The 18112-nt window shown below is 45.5% G+C and overlaps 1 long non-coding RNA gene across 1 annotated transcript in view; it reads right to left on the bottom strand.

Annotated features, from left to right (window-relative positions):
* LOC138756504 (uncharacterized) overlaps positions 1-18112 on the bottom strand; it is a 104601-nt gene that overhangs the window by 64634 nt on the left and 21855 nt on the right. Inside the window, exon 3 of the long non-coding RNA XR_011353116.1 lies at positions 3033-3129. This is a non-coding gene — a long non-coding RNA (uncharacterized lncRNA). The remainder of the gene's footprint in view (positions 1-3032; positions 3130-18112) is intronic.

Below are 18112 nucleotides of genomic sequence, written 5' to 3'. Positions count from 1 at the left end.
GTCAAAAAGAACTGTAAACAGATAGCGAATGTAAACAAACTGAGTGTGCATCATGGGGAGAGCAAAGAAAATAAATAAAGTGCATAAGTACGAGTCCTTAAATGAGTCCCTGATTCAGTTTAGTCATTGAGGAGTCTGATGGTGGAGGGGGAGCAGCTGTTCCTGAACTTGTTGGTGTGAGTCTTGAACCATCTATACCTCTTTCCTGGTGACAGCAGTGAGAACAGAGGGTGTGCTGGGTGTTGAAGGTCTTTGATAATGGTTACTGCCCTCCAACGGCAGCGTTTCCTGCAGATGTACTCAATAATGGGGAGGGCTTTTTGCCTGTAATGTCCTGGGCTGGCTCCACTACCTTTTGGAGAGCTTTATACTCAAGAATATTGGTGTTTCCATACAAGACCGTGATGCAGCCGGTCAGCTTACTTTCCACCATGCCTTCATTTCCACGGATAGGGTGGGTTTAGACGGATATGGGCTAAGCATAGGGAGATAGAGCTAGTATGGGTGGAACATTTTGGTAGGTGTTCCCATCCTGTGTAGCTCTATAACAATTGGAGAGCAGTGAATTATTGACTGTTTTAGTTGAGTATGGCTGGAGGTGAGTGTTGTCTCACACATAGGATGTGACCAATCTTTTTTCCTAAATTTTGAAGGGTAATGCTTTGATTAGACTGGTTTAGTTTTGGAAACAGGGCAAAATGGAAGATGTTAATGCCATTGCACATTTTACACTTGCTCTAATTTTAGTCGAGTCCAGTTTATTGTCATCTGATTGTACAAGTACAACCCAATGAAACAGCGTTCTCTGGTCCTCGGTGCAAAACATGATGACACACAACCAGACATAACACAAACAAACAATACATCTGCAGGACAAGTATTTAATTAATACAAATAAATAAAAAGATACTGCTTTGTAAATATGAGAGTCTCGGCTGGTTAGTGGGAGCAGTCCCTTTGGTCGTTCAGCGTCTCGCTGCCCGTGGGAAGAAGCTGTTCCTCAGCCTGGTGGTGCCGGCCCTGATCCTCCTGGATCTCTTCCCTGACAGGAGCAGCTGAAAGACGGTGGAATGATTTTATGCACAATCTTCAGACAAGGATCCCAGTAGATCACGTCCGATCCAATTCTCTGCAGCAACCGTACCACACTGTGATGCAACGGGGCAGGACTGCACTCAATAGAGCAGTTGACATAATGGTGGCGGGTAGCCTTGCCCACCTCAGTCTTCTTAGGAAGTGCAGTCACTGTTGCACCTTCCTGACAAGTGAGGAGATATTGAGCGTCCACAATAGGTCACTAGATAAGTGAACTCCAAGGAACTTGGTGCTCTCCACTCTCTCTACTGCAGAGTTGTTGACGTGTAATGGATGGTGGTCGATTCTGGTCCTCCTGATGTTTCATTATAACATTATAGGTAATAAATCAATTCACAGTTTGGCACAAATTATGCCATGCTTTGTCTGAAAATCTCTCACTGTACTTCTTCACATTTAATGTTATCAGGCAGCCATCTGCCTCATCCATGAATTCATGTCATCTGGAGATTACTGGCAGCCCTTGACACAGTTAACCACTTTCCTCCACTTGTTCTTCTCCATGCTACTCCCTCTGTATCCTTGTCCGGTTCATCCAGAAAAGAGTGACAACCCCAGTGCCGACCCTTAGATGATTCTGCACCCCTCCATCTCCTGCATATGGCAACCAGAACCCATGCTGTAAGTGTGATCTGAACAAAGTACAATCAGGTTCAATACAATGCCCCTCCTCTACAATTTTGTCACTCTCAAAATAAACCCTGTGGTTAATGTGCTTTATTCCAGTCTCGCTGCGTTGGGGTAGAATCTTCATTGGTTGCTGTGTTTTCACTGCAAGTGGAGTTGCCAACAATCCCATATTGCTCACGGCCCCCTGGTTCTATCCCATATGACATTGATGCAGTGCGCCAATTCTCCCTAAAAAACTGTGTCTTGGCACTAGGAACTAGTCTGAACCGTTGTCGCAGAGACCAGGCAGGTCTGTTGCAAATCCTCACACTCATCTCACCTCGACTCACCACCCCACCCACCTCGACCCATCCACCTCGATCCATCTCAACCCCACCTCGAACCACCACCCCACCCATCTCAACCCACCTCATGCCCCACGCTCATCCCACCTCACACCTCACCTCGACTCACTATCCCACTCACCTCGACCCCACGCTCAACCCATCCACCTCGATCCACCTCAACCCCACCTCGAACCACCACCCCACCCATCTCAACCCACCTCACATTCCATCTTGGCCCAACACTCACCCCACCCTCCTTGACCCGTCACTTTGACCCACCTCACACCCCACCTTGACCCAACACTCACCCCACCTCAACCCACCTCACACCACTTTTACATCCACCTACACCCACTCCTGACCCACATCCCCAATCACACCCACACCTCAACCCCTAGCCCCACTCAAACACCAGCCCGCTATCCCACCCATACTCTCCACCCCATCACACCTATAACCCAACCCCACTCCCATCCACACCTCTCTCTCTCTCTCTCTCTCTCTCTCTCTCTCTCTCTCTCTCTCTCTCACTCGCTCTCTCTCTCTCTCTCTCTCTCTCTCTCTCTCTCTCTCTCCCCTTCCCCTTACACACTCCCCCATGATAGCATTGCTAGATCTGACTGTCTGCCTGGATAGATTCAGAAGAACTGGCTGAAAATTACTCAAGCCCTTTTTACACAGAAAATCCGTGTTATTGTCCTTCTCTGGAAGCTGGCTTGCTTGTTCACACAGAACTGAGAAAAGATGGCTCCATGGGTCCAATACGCTCCACCACTGAGTCTACTTACCTTGGCAGATCGAAGCCAGATAAGTCTAGACCCCTCAATCTACCTTTGATGCTTTCACACAGTGCTCAAAAGGTGGATACAACCCGTCTTTCAAGCATTGTGTAATAGGGACTTCAGACACCTCTGACACTGGTTAAGCTATCAGGGAGATACTTTCACTGGTATTTTGCTTCAGAGAATGGTATGTACTCACATCCTTGGATTCCAGAAGCTTTAATCACTGAGGAATGTGAGATTCCACATGAAGACTTTTCATGCCTGGGCGTTTCTCTCTCTGGAGGTCAAGGTCACTTTAACACAGCACAAGAACAGGTCTTTTAGCCAAGGTATCTGTGCCATTCTCAAATTAAAGTAAAACTCTGCTGCTTACATGTCCCCACCGTTTGTTCCTTAACTTCCTTACCATGGGACCTTTGCAAGAGTCTACTACAGATCTCTGTGGTACCTTCCGGCTTGTAACAGAGGAGTCACCTAGACTCTGTGTACATGAAGAATTTATTTCGTCTTGGGATGTTGAAACCAATCTTATCAAGAGCCAAAAGATTGAAACATTTGACTTTGTTTCTCTGTCAGAATCCTGCTGCCTGACCTGCTGAGTGTTTCTCGCATTCACCCTTTCCAGCATCTGCCGTATTTCAGCTTTGATTGTGGTGACAAACAGCTGGCATCTCAAGCACCACATTGTAGCCAATCATTGCACACCAGGGCTGCCATCTTGAACCTGGATGGGAAAGGGTTCTGCTCCCTTCCGGAATAGAGAAGATCATCAAAATGACCAAGAAGTTCACTGGGATCTCCTTTGCTTCTATTTTTTGATCTTTACCAGCAGTGTGGCTTAAAGAGGGCTCAAAGAATTATAGAAACCCCTTTCCATCCAGCACACTGTACCTTGGACCTACTACCATCAGGAAGGAGGTACAGGAGCATCAAGATCAGGACGGCCAGGCTGGGAAATAGCTGCCTGTGAGATTGGCGAACGGTATCCTGTAACCGAATAAATTATCCCAAAATATTTATGCATATTTATTTAAAATTATAACTTAATAAGTGGTCATGGTGGAAGAAGTTACAATAATGACATTTTATATGTTTCCAGGTAAACACGTGAATATGTGAAGAATAGAGAGAGACAGATCATGTGGAACCAACAAAGGTTTAGTTTAATTTGGGCATTGTGTTCAGCCCAGACATGTGGGCCGAAGGGTCTGTCCCAGCATTGTACTGTTCTACCTTTTATGTTCACTGCCACTTCCCAGCTGAGCAGAGAATGCAGATATTAAGCATTAATGTTTAAACATCTGTTCCTTCAGGGTGTGTGAATGTACACGGTCTAACCATAATTGCCTTCTCTGTTAAAGAGTTGCTCTCTCAGCACTGGTGGCGTAGGATTCATACCAGACCGGCCGAGGGGAAGAATTCCCTTTCTGAAGGATGGTGGTGAACTAAGTTGGTTTTTACCACATTCCATCGTCACTGCTCCTGAGACTAATGACATTCCAGCTTCATTTAATTACTTGAATAGAAATTCCCAGTAGCTGCGATTGTGTCCCTGGATCAGCGGTCCAGCATTCTGTTGGCTGCACCAGAGACATGTGGGACTCCCAGGCAGAGAGCTGATTTCACAGGCAGCCTACAGGGTGAAATCCCCTATTGCAAGCCAAGTGCAGCACTCCACACCACAGCTCTTAACCCCAATAATTGGCAGACAGAGGAACTGATTATTGTACCACCTCGCTCTGCCATCCTTGCATTTCCCATTCCACTTAAAGAGCTGGAAAAAAAAATGTATTTCTGGTGAGCATCTCTACTTTGGACATAAACTGTGATCCCATGCAACTTTGCTCCATTGTGGAAGGATCCACACAATACAATCTCTCCCCTTTCCTTCAGGTAGAAGATGCTCAGGCTGAAAACTACAAGCATCCTGTTTCAAAGACAGTTACTTTCCTGCTTTATCAGACTCTTCATTGGACCTCTCACTGTTCAAAGATGATTCCCGTGAACTGTACTTTCCTTTTTAACATGTACTTGTCTTTGCAACACTAGACCCTGCAGTATTCAAACAGAACCTCCATCCCGACATGTATCTTATTAACTAGGGCTCGTGCATTCCTTTGTGTGACTGTGGGTAGGGTTGTCCTTTTTCCTGACTCTGGCTGAGCAACAGATTGAATGCAGCAAAAGGTTGGGTGAGGGAGTGATATTCCTGTTTTGAGCAGTGAGCATAAATCATCCTAGCAGCATCTTGAACAGGATTTTGGCCAACCTCTGTGTGGGGAGGCAAACTGGGTGTTCATGGGAGGAACAAACATGTTTCTGCATATTAAAAATCAATCCAACTGTGCACTTCTGTCTGCATGCTACTCACTGTGCTATGCATGGGATGTCTAACTGGACTGCTCGCAAAACAAATGTTCTCACTGCAGCTTGGTACATGTGGCAATGTACTTGAACCTAAGTGCAACCAATGCTACAGCAAATGAGTCTGCAGAGGGATAACGATGAGTTTATGGTGTGACAGAATATATAGATGTGTTTTAGGAGATAAATTGGGAAAGGTTTGTTAGAGCAAGTCACACACAAACACTTTAAAACACAGAATTTTTGCAGGAGCTTTTGCAAGTGCTCAGAGTCTCATGATGGACTGTCATTTGCAAAAGGCAACAAATGTAATAACAGGCAGTAGCAGTTTTGTTTGGAAAGCAGAATTTACTGTCTGGAATGTCATGTGATCTTTGCAGGCAGAGTGCAGATAAAACAGGGTTTACTCTGAGAGTTGGAGGGAGTGAGAGAGAGAGAGAGAGAGAGAGAGAGAGAGGAGAGAGACACAGACATCGGTTCCAGAGGGACAAGCTGGCAAACTTTGGAAGACGGCCTGGTCAAAGATGCGGACTGGCAGTCCGGTGTTTCCCTTGGAATAGGCAAAACAGAAAGGAACTCTGTGGTGCCCTGAAAGAAAGAGGTTATCAGGAAAACCCTAAAGGGGGTAAGTTTCGTCAGCGAGACACTGGAGTGGTTGATTAAAAAGGAATCTTTTGTGGATGTCCTGGAACAAGAAAAACTCCTCTCTGGAAGCCAACAAGAACCTTTCTGAGTGGCACCAAAGTCTGGTGAACTTTATTAATGTTAACTTCTGTGCACAGTACAAGAATTGCCTGCAACCTGTGAGATTGGACTGTGAGCCAAAGAACTTTGCTGAACTTTTACACACATTACACACATATTAGCTTAGAATTAGGAGGGGATTAGTTAAAAGATAATTTAAAGCGACTTTTGTTTAAGAACCATTTGACCTGGTGCATATCTATTGCTGCTGGATTTTGGGGTCCTCTGGTGACAATAGAAGCAAAAAATATAATGAATGTTCACAGTTATCCAAAAGATGTGACCTTTGAATTGTGCAGATAGTCCTTTCATGGTAACAGAGCAATCCCTGATAAAGGACATGGAAACATGTGTGAGCAAAAGAGGGTGGGGTGGGCTTAGCTGAGGGGAAGAGTGAGGTTTTCTACATTTAGAGTTGAGTTTATTGCCATGTACATGGACAGTGTACAGATGCATTGAAATACTTGCTGTAGCCACACAGGTTCTTTTTGTAAGTAATGGAGGACTATTCACCCACTGCCAGGAAATGGAATATTAATTTGGAAAGGCCCTCACTGGTAGGAATGGCCTGTTTCCATGCTTTATATAAGAAGTAAGGTTGACCAAAGTGGCTCCACAGTCTTTCAAGTTTCAAAGAATGAGAGGTAAATTTGGCAGCACGGTTGGCGTAGCAGTTAGTGCAACACCTTTACAGCCCCAGCGATCAGGACCAGGGTTCAAACCCGGCGCTGTCTGGAAGGAGTTTGTACTTTCTCCTGGTGTCTGCGTGGGTTTCCTCAGCGCCTCCCATCGATTTTCTCCCATCATTTGAAATGTACTGGGGGTTGAGGTTAATGGGGTGTAAATTGGGCAGCACGAACTTATGTACCGAAGTGGCCTGATACTGTGCTTTATGTATGTTTAAATTTAATTTTTTTTTTTTAATTTTTTAATTTTTCACACCATAAATCACATTAGCCATGATATACACTATTTCTTTTTCACACATATACAGTGACTTTTTCTCCCCCCCCCCCTCCCTCCTCCCAAGCCACCCCCCCCACCCCCCCCCTCTCATCCATTTTAGGTATACAATCTAGGTTGCATTAAGCCAGTCAGACAATGTTGTCATTTAACAAAAATACACCAGAAATTCTACTGAGTCCATTCTTTTCTTTCCTTCTCCTTCCATCAACTTAGGTAATGTTTGTCCCCGGTAGGTTTTCGCTATTGTATTTAATGTAAGGCTCCCATACTTGTTCGAATATTTCAATATTATTTCTTAACCTATATGTTATTTTTTCTAATGGAATCCATTTATTCATTTAAATTTAGTAGTTTCTTCCTTTTAATTTGGTTATGTATTCCATTAATATTTAAAGTCATATAGTTCAGCGTAGCCCTTTTATATTTTGTTTATCTTCTCTTTCTGTTTTTCCATCATTACCTTTCATCCTTTTCCATTTCTGTTTTCTTATTTTCAACTCTTTATAAGACAACATTCCTACAAAATCCAACATTTTCCTTATTCTCCTATTTCTATCTTATTTATCCCCAATCTCCCCTTCCCCTTTTTAAATTTAAATTTGAACATTCTCTCAGGTTCATTTGTCCAGGCTACAAAATGAAAATCATTTGGAGTGATTGAGCGATGAAGGAGCCTTAAGATGCACAAATGTGTGATCATGAGAGAGCGACACAGGTTGTCCAGTCTGGAGAACAAACCCAGCCAGCTCTCTCTCGCTGCCTTCTATTTGTGATTTATCGCCTTCCCACTGAACAGTGAAACGGCCATCAGTAATATTCCGGTACCAGTAAGTGTGGGCACTGCTGCAGTCTCATTTTCAGTGCTTCAGTGAGTTTGTCCCATCTTCTCTCTGTCCTCCACTGTCACTTGGTTCCCTCTGCATTGCTGATAATAGGGATCCAAGCCCACTACGTGAAGCCAGAGCAGTGATAAGGAATGCCAAAGAACGAGATATCGGGCAGAATGTAAAATCGAAGATCTAATGAAGGTAATCAGTTTGACTTCATTAGTTTCCTGTTCTAAAATGGCTAAGTTACAATAAATAAACCGAAGAGTGACAGAAAGAAAGGGAAGAGTCATGCAGGTTTACGCGCAGAAACAGGCCCTTCAGCCCAACTTGTCTGTGCTGACCAAGTTTTTCACCAGAGCCCATTTGTCTGGAGAACAGGATCGGTGAAATGGGTGCAGGATACTGAGACAAATTAGCTAAAAGGTTTTCGCGTTTCATCCCAGTCCAGCTTTTGGTTGGAAAAACAGAAATTATTGAACATAGGAGCAGAATTAGCCATTTATCCCATCATGGCTGATTTACTATCCTTTCAACCCCATTCTCCTGCCTTCTCTCCATAACACTTTATTCCTTTCCTAATCAATAGACTGTAGGTGCTGGAGTTGGCCAATTGGCCCGTCGAGCCAGCACTGCCATTTTTCAGATCATGGCTGATCATTCACTGTCAGTATCCATTCCCTGCCTTATCCCCTGCCCATAAGAGCCTTATCTGCCCCCACCACCCTCTGTGGCAAAGCATTCCACAGATAAGGAATATTAATTTGGAAAGGCCCTCACTGGTAGGAATGGCCTGTTTCCATGCTTTATATAAGAAGTAAGGTTGACCAAAGTGGCTCCACAGTCTTTCTTTCTCTTCTCTGGGTAAAAAAAAATTCTCCTGTATTCTTAAACTATGCTCTCTGGTCCTAGTCTCTCCCAACATTGGGAACATGTAATCTGATTTCACCCTGTTCACCCCTTGATAATCTTATACACCTCAATCATGTTTCCCCTCATCGAATATAAGCCCAGTCTTTCCAACCTTTCAGCGTATGTCAATCCTACCATCCGGGAATCAACCTTGTAATCAAGAACCTATCTATGTCATTGACTTGGGTTCTATAGCCATCTGCATCGATGGCCACCCCAGATTCTCCACCCTCTGGGTAAAATAATGCCTCCTCATCATCTTTGAGCAGGAGACCATCAACTCCTCTAGCCATTCTGTACCTCCAGTTAACATCGCAGCCTGGGCGGCTACCAAATAAGTAGAGGCAGATACATGAGCTTCCTTTGCACTTGGATGGGAGGGAAATGGAGGTGTGTGGACCGAATGTAAGCATGGGAGCAGAGCTGGAGGGCACATTGTTCCACTGGCCTGTGGGCTTGTTTCCATACTGTAGCACTCTGTGACGATAACTAGACATTATTGATGAAATTCTGGAAAGTAATAGAGAGTTTGTTGTCATCTAGAACTAGAAGGTAGAACACTACAGCACAGTACAGGCCCTTCAGCCCTCGATGTTGTGCCGACCCATATATTCCTTAAAAAAATACTAAGCCCTCCCTTAACTGTAACCCTCTTATTTTCCTTCCATCCATGTGCTTGCCTATTAAATGCCCCTAATATTTCAGCCTCCACCACCATCCCCGGCAAGGCATTCCAGTCCCCCACAACTCTCTGCGCAAAAAAAAAATTACCCCTGACGTTTCTCCAAAACTTCCCTCCCTTCACTTTGTGCACGCCCTCTGGTTTTTGCTCTGATCCTGCCCTGGGAAACATGTGCTGTCTGTCCACCCTGTCCATGCCTCTCATCAATCTTGTCGACCTCTATCAAGTCTCCTCTCATCCTCCCTACGCTCTCAAGAGAAAAGTCCCAGCTCTGCTAACCTTGCCTCATGAGACTTTTTCTTCATTCCAGGCAACATCCTGGTGAATCTCCTCTGCGCCCCCCCCCCCCCCCCCCCCACCCCCATAGCTTCCACATCCTTCTATATAAGTTCAATAAAATTCTTACTTGCTGCAGCCAAAACATGTTCATAAGATACACCAACTACAGCAGTGCATGTTAAATTTGCAAGGATGCTATGACAAATGAAAAGATAATAAATATAAAAGGAGGGACAGATAAATATTCATATTTGCAGTTCATAGAAAATTTAAAAAAATAGTCCTGTTTCAATCTTTTGGTGCACGAGGGTAGAACAAGAGCTGGATTGAATTTGGATAAAAACTGTTCTTGAAGCTCCAGATGCCGATCTTCAGGGTTCTGCTTGAAGGGAGTGCAAGAGGTGACAAGTGAAGCACAAAAGTCTGAAGGCGCTGTGATTCTACTACAGAAGTGCTGGTGGAACTCAACAGGGTCTTAGAGCATCCATGGAAGGTTACAAATGTATAACCAACATTTTGGACCTCTTGCCCTTTGTGACAGTGTGAGCAAAGAGCAGGCAGGCTGTTGAGTAAGAAAGCTGGGGGAGGAGGAGCACGGGCCAACAGGCAATGGACAGAGAGGGAAGGTGAGAAAGGGGAACAGCTCTGTGAAGGCAGGGCTGGAGAAAAGGAGGGATAGAGAAAGAGAGAGAGTGAGAGAGAGAAAGAGAGAGAGAGAGAGAGAGAAAGAGAGAGAGAGAGAGAGAGAGAGAGAGAGAGAGAACACTGCTGATTATATGTAAGTTGAACCAGGTAATTTAACGGGTCCGTGCCCGATAATCGCGCAGTGTGAAATGTCCCAACCTGGCAGGGCGAGTTAAACTCAATAAGGCTCTGATACTTGGTGAGGGCCAATTGTCAGAGCACGGCCGCGTTAACCTTGCCTTCTGGTCGCATGAAGACACAACCTGCTCTCGCCTTGTCACCGCTGGAGGCCGACTAACCAGGTAAATCATGGCGCAGAGGAAAGGCCCCTGAGAGCAGCATGCTGAGGGGAGCCGTGATGGAAGACGGAGAAGTTGATGTTAATGCCATATGGTGGCAAGGTGCCCAGACGAAATATGGGGGAGCTGTTCCTCCAATTTGCGGGTGGTCTCAGTCTGCCATGAGACCACGGACAGACATGTCAGCATGGCGGCATAGGAATGGGGCAGGAAATTAAAATGGGTGGCCACTGGGGTATTAGATATTTGCTGTGCCCTGGGCAATATTTATTCCTTCACTCCAGAACAGTTTACTTGGTCCCTATGCACAGTCTGATTAGTTCCCACTGTAGCTACTTCCTCATGTGACAGGTTCCAAACCCGTCTCGAAACTCTTCAGGTAAAATTGCCCACATTCACAGCCCATCCATCAGCAAGTAATCACTTGATTTACAATCTGGTGGTGGGAGGTGAGGTGGGGGGGGGGGGGGGGTGGTGGGGGGATGGTGAGTCGATTTTTTCTCACAGGGAATTTTCATTTGAATGAAAAGTAAATAAGAGTTCATGAAATAATTCATGCAGGTGAAGCCAAAGTCAGCAGGCAGTAAATTAATTACACATTGGCTTGGGTAGACAGCAGCTTGTCTCTTGGGGTTAAATTTTGAGAAATTTCGTTTAATAAAGGATGGACAGATGAAAAAATAACCTCAGAAAAAATAACTGCAAGTTATTCAGTGTGTGCAGAATCTGGTTGAGATGACAGAGGGATACTCACAAATGAATCCAACCTACTGTTTGGACAGCACAGTTACTGTAACATAGAACATTACAGCACAGTACAGGCCCTATATATTCCTATCAAAATAAAATACTACATCCATGTGCCTGTCTAAAAGTCTCTTAAATTCCCCCAATATTTCAGCCTCCACCACCATCCCAGGCAAGGCATTCCAGGCACCCACAACTCTCTGTGTAAAAAACTTACTCCTGATGTCTCCCCTAAACTTTCTTCCCTTCACTTTGTACACTTGTTCTCTGGTGTTTACTGTTCCTGCCCTGGGAAACAGGTGCCGGCTGTTCACCCTATCTATGCTTCTCATAATCTTGCAGACCTCTATCAAGTCTCCTCTCAGCCTTCTATGCTTCAAAGAGAGAAGTCCCAACTCTGCCAACCTTGGCTCATAAGACTTGCTTCCCAATCCAGACACCATCCTGGTAAATCTCCTCTGCGCCCTCTCTCTCCATAGCTTCCACATCCTTCCTATAATGAGGTGACCGGAACTGAACACAATACTCTTTGTGCGGTCTCACCAGAGATTTGTAGAGTTGCAACATGACATCTCTACTCTTGAACTCAATCCCCCTATTAATGAAGCCAAGCATCCCATAGGCCTTCTTAACTATACTATCAACCTGTGCAACATCCTTGAGGGATGTATGGATTTTGACCTCCCAAGGTCCCCCTGTTCTCCACAATGTTGAGTATCTGACCATGAACCCTGTACTCTAGCCTTCTGGTTTGACCTTCCAAAATGCATCACCTCACACTTATCCAGATTATACTCCATCTGCCACATTTCTGCCCACCTTTGCATCCTGTCTATATTCTTTTGTTACCTACGACAACCCTCAGCACCATCCACAACTCTTCCAACCTTCATATCATCCCCCATCTTACTGACCCATCCTTCCGCCTCTTCTTTTAGGTCATTTATAAAAATCACAAATATCAAAGGTCCCAGAACAGAGGCAGCACCCCACTAGTCACTGACCTCCAATTAGAATACTTTCCATCCACTACTACACTCTGCTTTCTACATAGAAGCCAATTTTTTATCCACATAGCTAAGGTTCCATGGATTGCATACCTCATCACTTTCTGAATGACTCTCTAATGGGGACCTTGTCAAATGCCTGACTAAAATCTATATAGGTCACATCTACTGCCCTATGCTCATCAATTTCTTCTGTTACTTCCTCAAAAAATTCAACTAAGCTTGTAAAGCACGACCTTCCCTTCACAAAGCCATGCAGACTGTCCCTTCGAAGACTGTACTTCTCCTAATGCTTATAAATCCTATCCTAAGAGGCAGCACATTTCATAAGATCACAAGACAAAGGGACAGAAGTAGGCCACTAAGCCCATCGAGTCTGTTCCATAAATCTACTCTAAGCTACTCTACACTAGTTCCAATTTACGGCCTTTTCCCCATATCCTTTGATGCCCCGACTAATGAAGGTCCTGATACTTCCTCTTCCTTAAACTCAAGGTCATCCAGCACAAAAGCCTGTTTGATTCCAACCTCACCCTGATCAAGGTCTGGTGAAACACTAGTACTGCGCTTGAATCTGGCACAACTGTAAGAAGTTTATACGTCCTCCCCTTGTCCACGTGGATTTACTCTGGGTGCTCTGGATTCCTCCCATTCTTGGGATTTGGGTGGCATGAGCTTGTGGGTTGGAAGGGCCTGTTACCGTACTGTATGTCAAAATTAAAATTAAATAAAAAATTAAATATCTCTTGCTGAGTGTCAGTGAGATCCACCCCACTCAACAGCATTTGCTTGTGGATACCCTCAGTGCTGGATCTTCATGCAGCTGTCCACGAGCCGGGGGCGTGATGGACGGGTGTAGAGTACCACAACTGAAGAATGGCATCCTGCCTAGGAGGAGGTAGGTCTGACATGCAGTCTGCAGAGAAGGAGATCCAGGCCAGCAGGGCCAAGCTGAGGGATCGCTGCCTCCAGGGATGTTTCTGTCACCTTCAAGTCGCTGTGGGGTCTGTCTGTGGCTCCAGCTCAGGGCTCACACCAGGCCTCAGAGCAATGGTGACCAGCCTCAGGGAAATTGAGCACAGGATTGGCATTGGCCCGATGGTGACCAGTCCTCCTGAGAGGCCTCCAGGAACCGGGCCTGGAGTTGAGGAGGCGTGACGATGAACGTGCTTCCTGAAGGGCCTCAGGAGTCGAAGAGGTGGGATCTGGATACCTCAAGCTCAGGTGAACAGGACGTGCACCTACAGAGGTCACAGGAGCAATGGAGGCAACAGCATTGAAGGAGGCGTTGAGGATGGTATCTCTGAAGGGGCTCTCTTTTGCTGTGTTGTTTTAATAATAGTGCCGGATGCAGGGTAAATATTTGTCAGGCAGACACTGGAAAGGATTCTTATATAATGGGTATATAGATAACTGACATTTCAGCCTTGAGCTCTTCATCAATGTGCTTGATGGTACCTTGATGAAGGGCTGAAGCCCAAAACAAGTTATGTATCTTTGCTGTTTCTCCAGCCTTGTGTTTTAACTTCAACCACGATGTCTGCAGACTTTCATGTTTTACTAATGGAAAGGTTTTTATGTATCGTGTACATGACGATATATTGAATCTCGAGTTTATTGTCATATATACAGGTCCAATGTACAAATGCACCAAAAATCTTACTTGCTGCAGTCACACACCAACAATGGTAACAATTAAATTACCATAAGGCAATGTGAGACAAAGAAAATATATAAAGGTCAGATAAATATTCACAGCTGTAGATTGTACAAGGAAGTATTATTTGCTGTAGTGCAGAGAGATCCTTTGGTGGTCTCCGAGTAGTTTATGGTTAGGGTCTGGGTAGTTCAAGGGCTGACAACTGTTAGATAAAAAAATGATTCTTGAATGCAGAAGTGCCAGGCCTGTACCGAGCAGCGAGATGAGCAGTGTGAAGGGTTGTTGATGTTTCTCTCAGCGTGGATCCCTGTGAACAGCCTGTGCTACACAAGTGTTCAGGACCAACCTTGGCAAGGAAGGACTCCTGCATCCCTCTTCAGAACCATTTGGCAAGCACACAGTCCACTAGGAGGCGGGTGACCTCTTCCACTCTGCAGCCGCCTCTTGGGAGTCTGAGACTTCGACTGTGCAAGGAGGATCTGATGGACAGGTTCAATTGTGCCTTCAGCTAAGGGAGGTCTTGATGCTGTTTGGGAGTTTTGGCAATGAGGCATTCTGTAAAATGATGTTGACTGTCGGCTCTTGGAACCGTCACCCAGAATCCACAGCAAACTATCTGTGGGGTCCTGCCTTAATTGGTCTCAGAGTCGGGGCCCTGAATATCATCTCACTGAAGCAGTTCTGGGGATGTAATGAATTGACTTGACAAGGAATCAGAATCAAAATTTATTGTCATGAACAAGTCATGATGTTCGGTCTTTTGCGGTAGCATCATAGAGCAAACATTTATATTATAACCATCTTATAACATTACTACATAAAAAATATAACAATAATAGTGGATGAAAAGTAAGGCAGTGTCTTTGGTTCATTGATTATTCAGTAATCTGACGGCGATGGGGAAGAAGCTGTCCTTGTGCCGCTGAGTGCTCGTCTTTAGGCTCCTGTCCCTTTTCCCCGATGGTAGCAGAGTGAAGAGGGCGTGGCCTGCGAGGTGGGGGGGTCTTTGAGTATAGAGGCTGCTTTTTTCAGACAGCGCCTCATGTTGATGTCCTCGATGGCGTGAAGTCCGGTGCCTGTGACATCACAGACGGAGTTAACCACCCTCTGGAGTTTATTCTCATCCTGGGAGTTGGCGCCTCCACACCAGGCAGTGATGCCAGCGACCAAAAGGCTCTCCACGGTCCACCTGTAGAAGCTTACTAGAGCCTTCAGTGGCATACCGAATCTCCTCAGACACCTCACAAAGAATACAGACAATGTTTATTGCCATGTGTCCTGAGATATGATGAAATGCTAGGTTTCATGTGCTATCCAGGTAAGTCAACCCATTTATAGTTCAGCAGTTAATGCAGGAGTAAAAGTCCAGTGGACAGTTTTTTTTTTAATTTTGAGATACCGTGGTGGTAGCAGACCCTTGAGGCTCTTGAGTCCCTATTCCACCCATGTAACCAATTCACCTACTAACCCTGCACATCTATGGAACGTGGGAGGAAACCGGAGCAACCGGAGAATGCCCATGTGGTCACGGAGAGATTCGAACCAGCGTCGCTGATGCTGTAAAGATGTTGCCTTAACTGCTACAATGTCTTTTATTTGTTTTTTTTTACTACCTGCTCTACTTAAGTATGGATTGCATGTAAAAACAAAGCTTTTAACTGTATGCCAATACACATAGCAATAACAATCAAATTCAATTTAATGCAAGGCCACAATGCCGCCACATCTAGCGATGACTCTCCAAACCAAGCTGTTCAAGTCAATACAACTAAGGGAGCTGAGACATGGACCGTGCCAGGGCGGGAGAACATGCGAGGACCAGGACATCAGATGGAGTCAAGGAATTGGTCGGGAGATCGATGGCTGTGGAAGTGAGGAGACCTGTGATTGAACAATTGAGATTGCGAATGCAGCGGTGATCGAATCAGGAGGCTACCCCTCCCTGGCTCAGGATTCCCTCCGGGCATGCTGGGAGGGGAAGAGCAGTGTGGGCACAGAACAACACAGGCAAGTGACAGAGATGGCTTTATCTGTGACTGAGGTGCTGGCAGTAGCTTCAGCGTCAAAGGGAACATGGGCTGATGAGTTTATGCGGAGGAGGAGATTACGGACGGGTGGTGAACACAAAGAACAAGCAAGCAAGGTGAATTAAGCAGGAAATTGAAATTACCAGAGATGAGACGTAGCTTAATCCAGAAGGCTGAGGAAGGGAAGCAGCAAAGATGTCTTAATAAGTAAATTATTATTGTACTTGGGTGGGTGGAAGGAAGCGACAATTTTAAATGAGAGGCATGAAGAATGGAATTGGGTGAGTACTCAAAGGAAGAGAAAGTGTCAGCACAGAAGGAGGACAGAAGGGGCTGATCTACTAATGAGAGCTTCACTGCCACAGCAGCGCTCTGAGAGAGAGACAAGTGGGGGGTGTATCACTTCGGCGGTGGGGGGATGGGGGGGGGGGAGAGTCACAGCACCAATGTCTCTGCAATCTCCCACCAGAATCTCAGTGGCAAGGAACCCTTTCTCTCTAAGGAGGGGTGGTGTTGGAAGGAGGGATCCAGCTGACTCACAGGCAGAGTTCACTGGAGAAGGAGCTTTGGACAGGAGAGGTGATTGGCACCTTCACCTGCAGTCATCTCAATGCTTCTCATGCTCAGGTTGAAGATTTTCCCTCGAAGCATGCCGACAGTTCTGCACGCGGCTTTCCCTCGCGTGGTCACTCCTGGCTGTTGGAACTCTTGACTGTTTTTGCCCCTGCGGAAGCGCATGGAAGTGAGAGAAGTGCGATAGGTTCTGTAAAAACATCACCTCTTCATCATGTGAAGTCTTCAGCAATACAATACAGCAATACAACTGCAATACAACTGATGCAAATATTTACTGCAAAGTTTGCATCTGAATGTGTAGTTAATGTAGAGAGATGCCCCGGAGCACGGGGTGGTGGGGAGGGGTGGGGGGGGGGGGTAGATTAATAATTAAGTTACTAAACAGAGATAAAGCCTTGATGTTTGGGTTTGGAGAGGGGATTCCAGAATATAGGAACAGAAGGCATGGCCATGGATACACTCACAAATATACATGTACACAGAGAGCGAGAGAGAGAGAGAGAGAGACACACACACACACACACACAGACACACACACAGACGCACACACACACATGCACACACATGCACGCACACACACAAACACACAAGCATACACGCACACATGCACACACACACACACACACACACACTTGCACACACGTATGCTTGCACACACGGACGTGTATAATCACACAAGTACAGAGACATACTTGCAGACGCAAATTGACACCAATGCTGACAATGCAGGCGCACAGCTACACAGGCATTCCCACATGTACACACACGCACATACACGCACACACACGCACATACACGCACACACACACACACACACACACACACACACACACACACACACACACACACACACACACACACACACACACACAAATACGCGTGCGCGCACATGCACCTGTCATTTCAGCAATGATAATTCAGTCAATTAGTTGGAAAAATCACGATGCCTAGATATAGTTTAAAAGCCTTAAAGGGAGGCTTGCCCATTAAACGAGGAGCTGCTGGTGTAGATATCAATACTACGCATCTGAAGTCTTGCAATAAGCCAAGATATGAAACCTGTCTATAAGATTTAGTAGACTTTGCAGAGGGAAGGTCCCTGTAAAGAACACAAAGCCCCAGGACTGTAACCTGTTTCCCATTGATAGTGTCCTGTTCTATCAGGCTTGAAACCTGACAAATGAAAAGATAATTAATTGAGGATATTTTTTCCCCCAAAGCAAGATGGACCCTCACAGCTCTACAAGCCCGCACACACTGAGCTGCTAAAGAGGAAATAAAGCTATAAATCATCGGGTGGGGGGGGTGGGGTGGTGGTGCCTGATGGCAAGTCTTGTTCTGCATACAGACTCTTGGGATGAGGTTAATGGCGATGGTGAACTGGAAGGTTCCCAGAGCCGTAATCAAGATTGCACTCATCTGGAGGGTGACTTAATTAATGATGGTTGGTTAAGAGAGTCATGGGTTTATTGAGAAGACATTTTACACACAGGAAGTTAATA

Source organism: Narcine bancroftii, chromosome 3, assembly GCF_036971445.1.
Source record: "Narcine bancroftii isolate sNarBan1 chromosome 3, sNarBan1.hap1, whole genome shotgun sequence".
Taxonomy (NCBI): domain Eukaryota; kingdom Metazoa; phylum Chordata; class Chondrichthyes; order Torpediniformes; family Narcinidae; genus Narcine; species Narcine bancroftii.
Note: the sequence above shows the minus strand (reverse complement) of the source record. Positions and strands in the feature narration are given on the sequence as shown.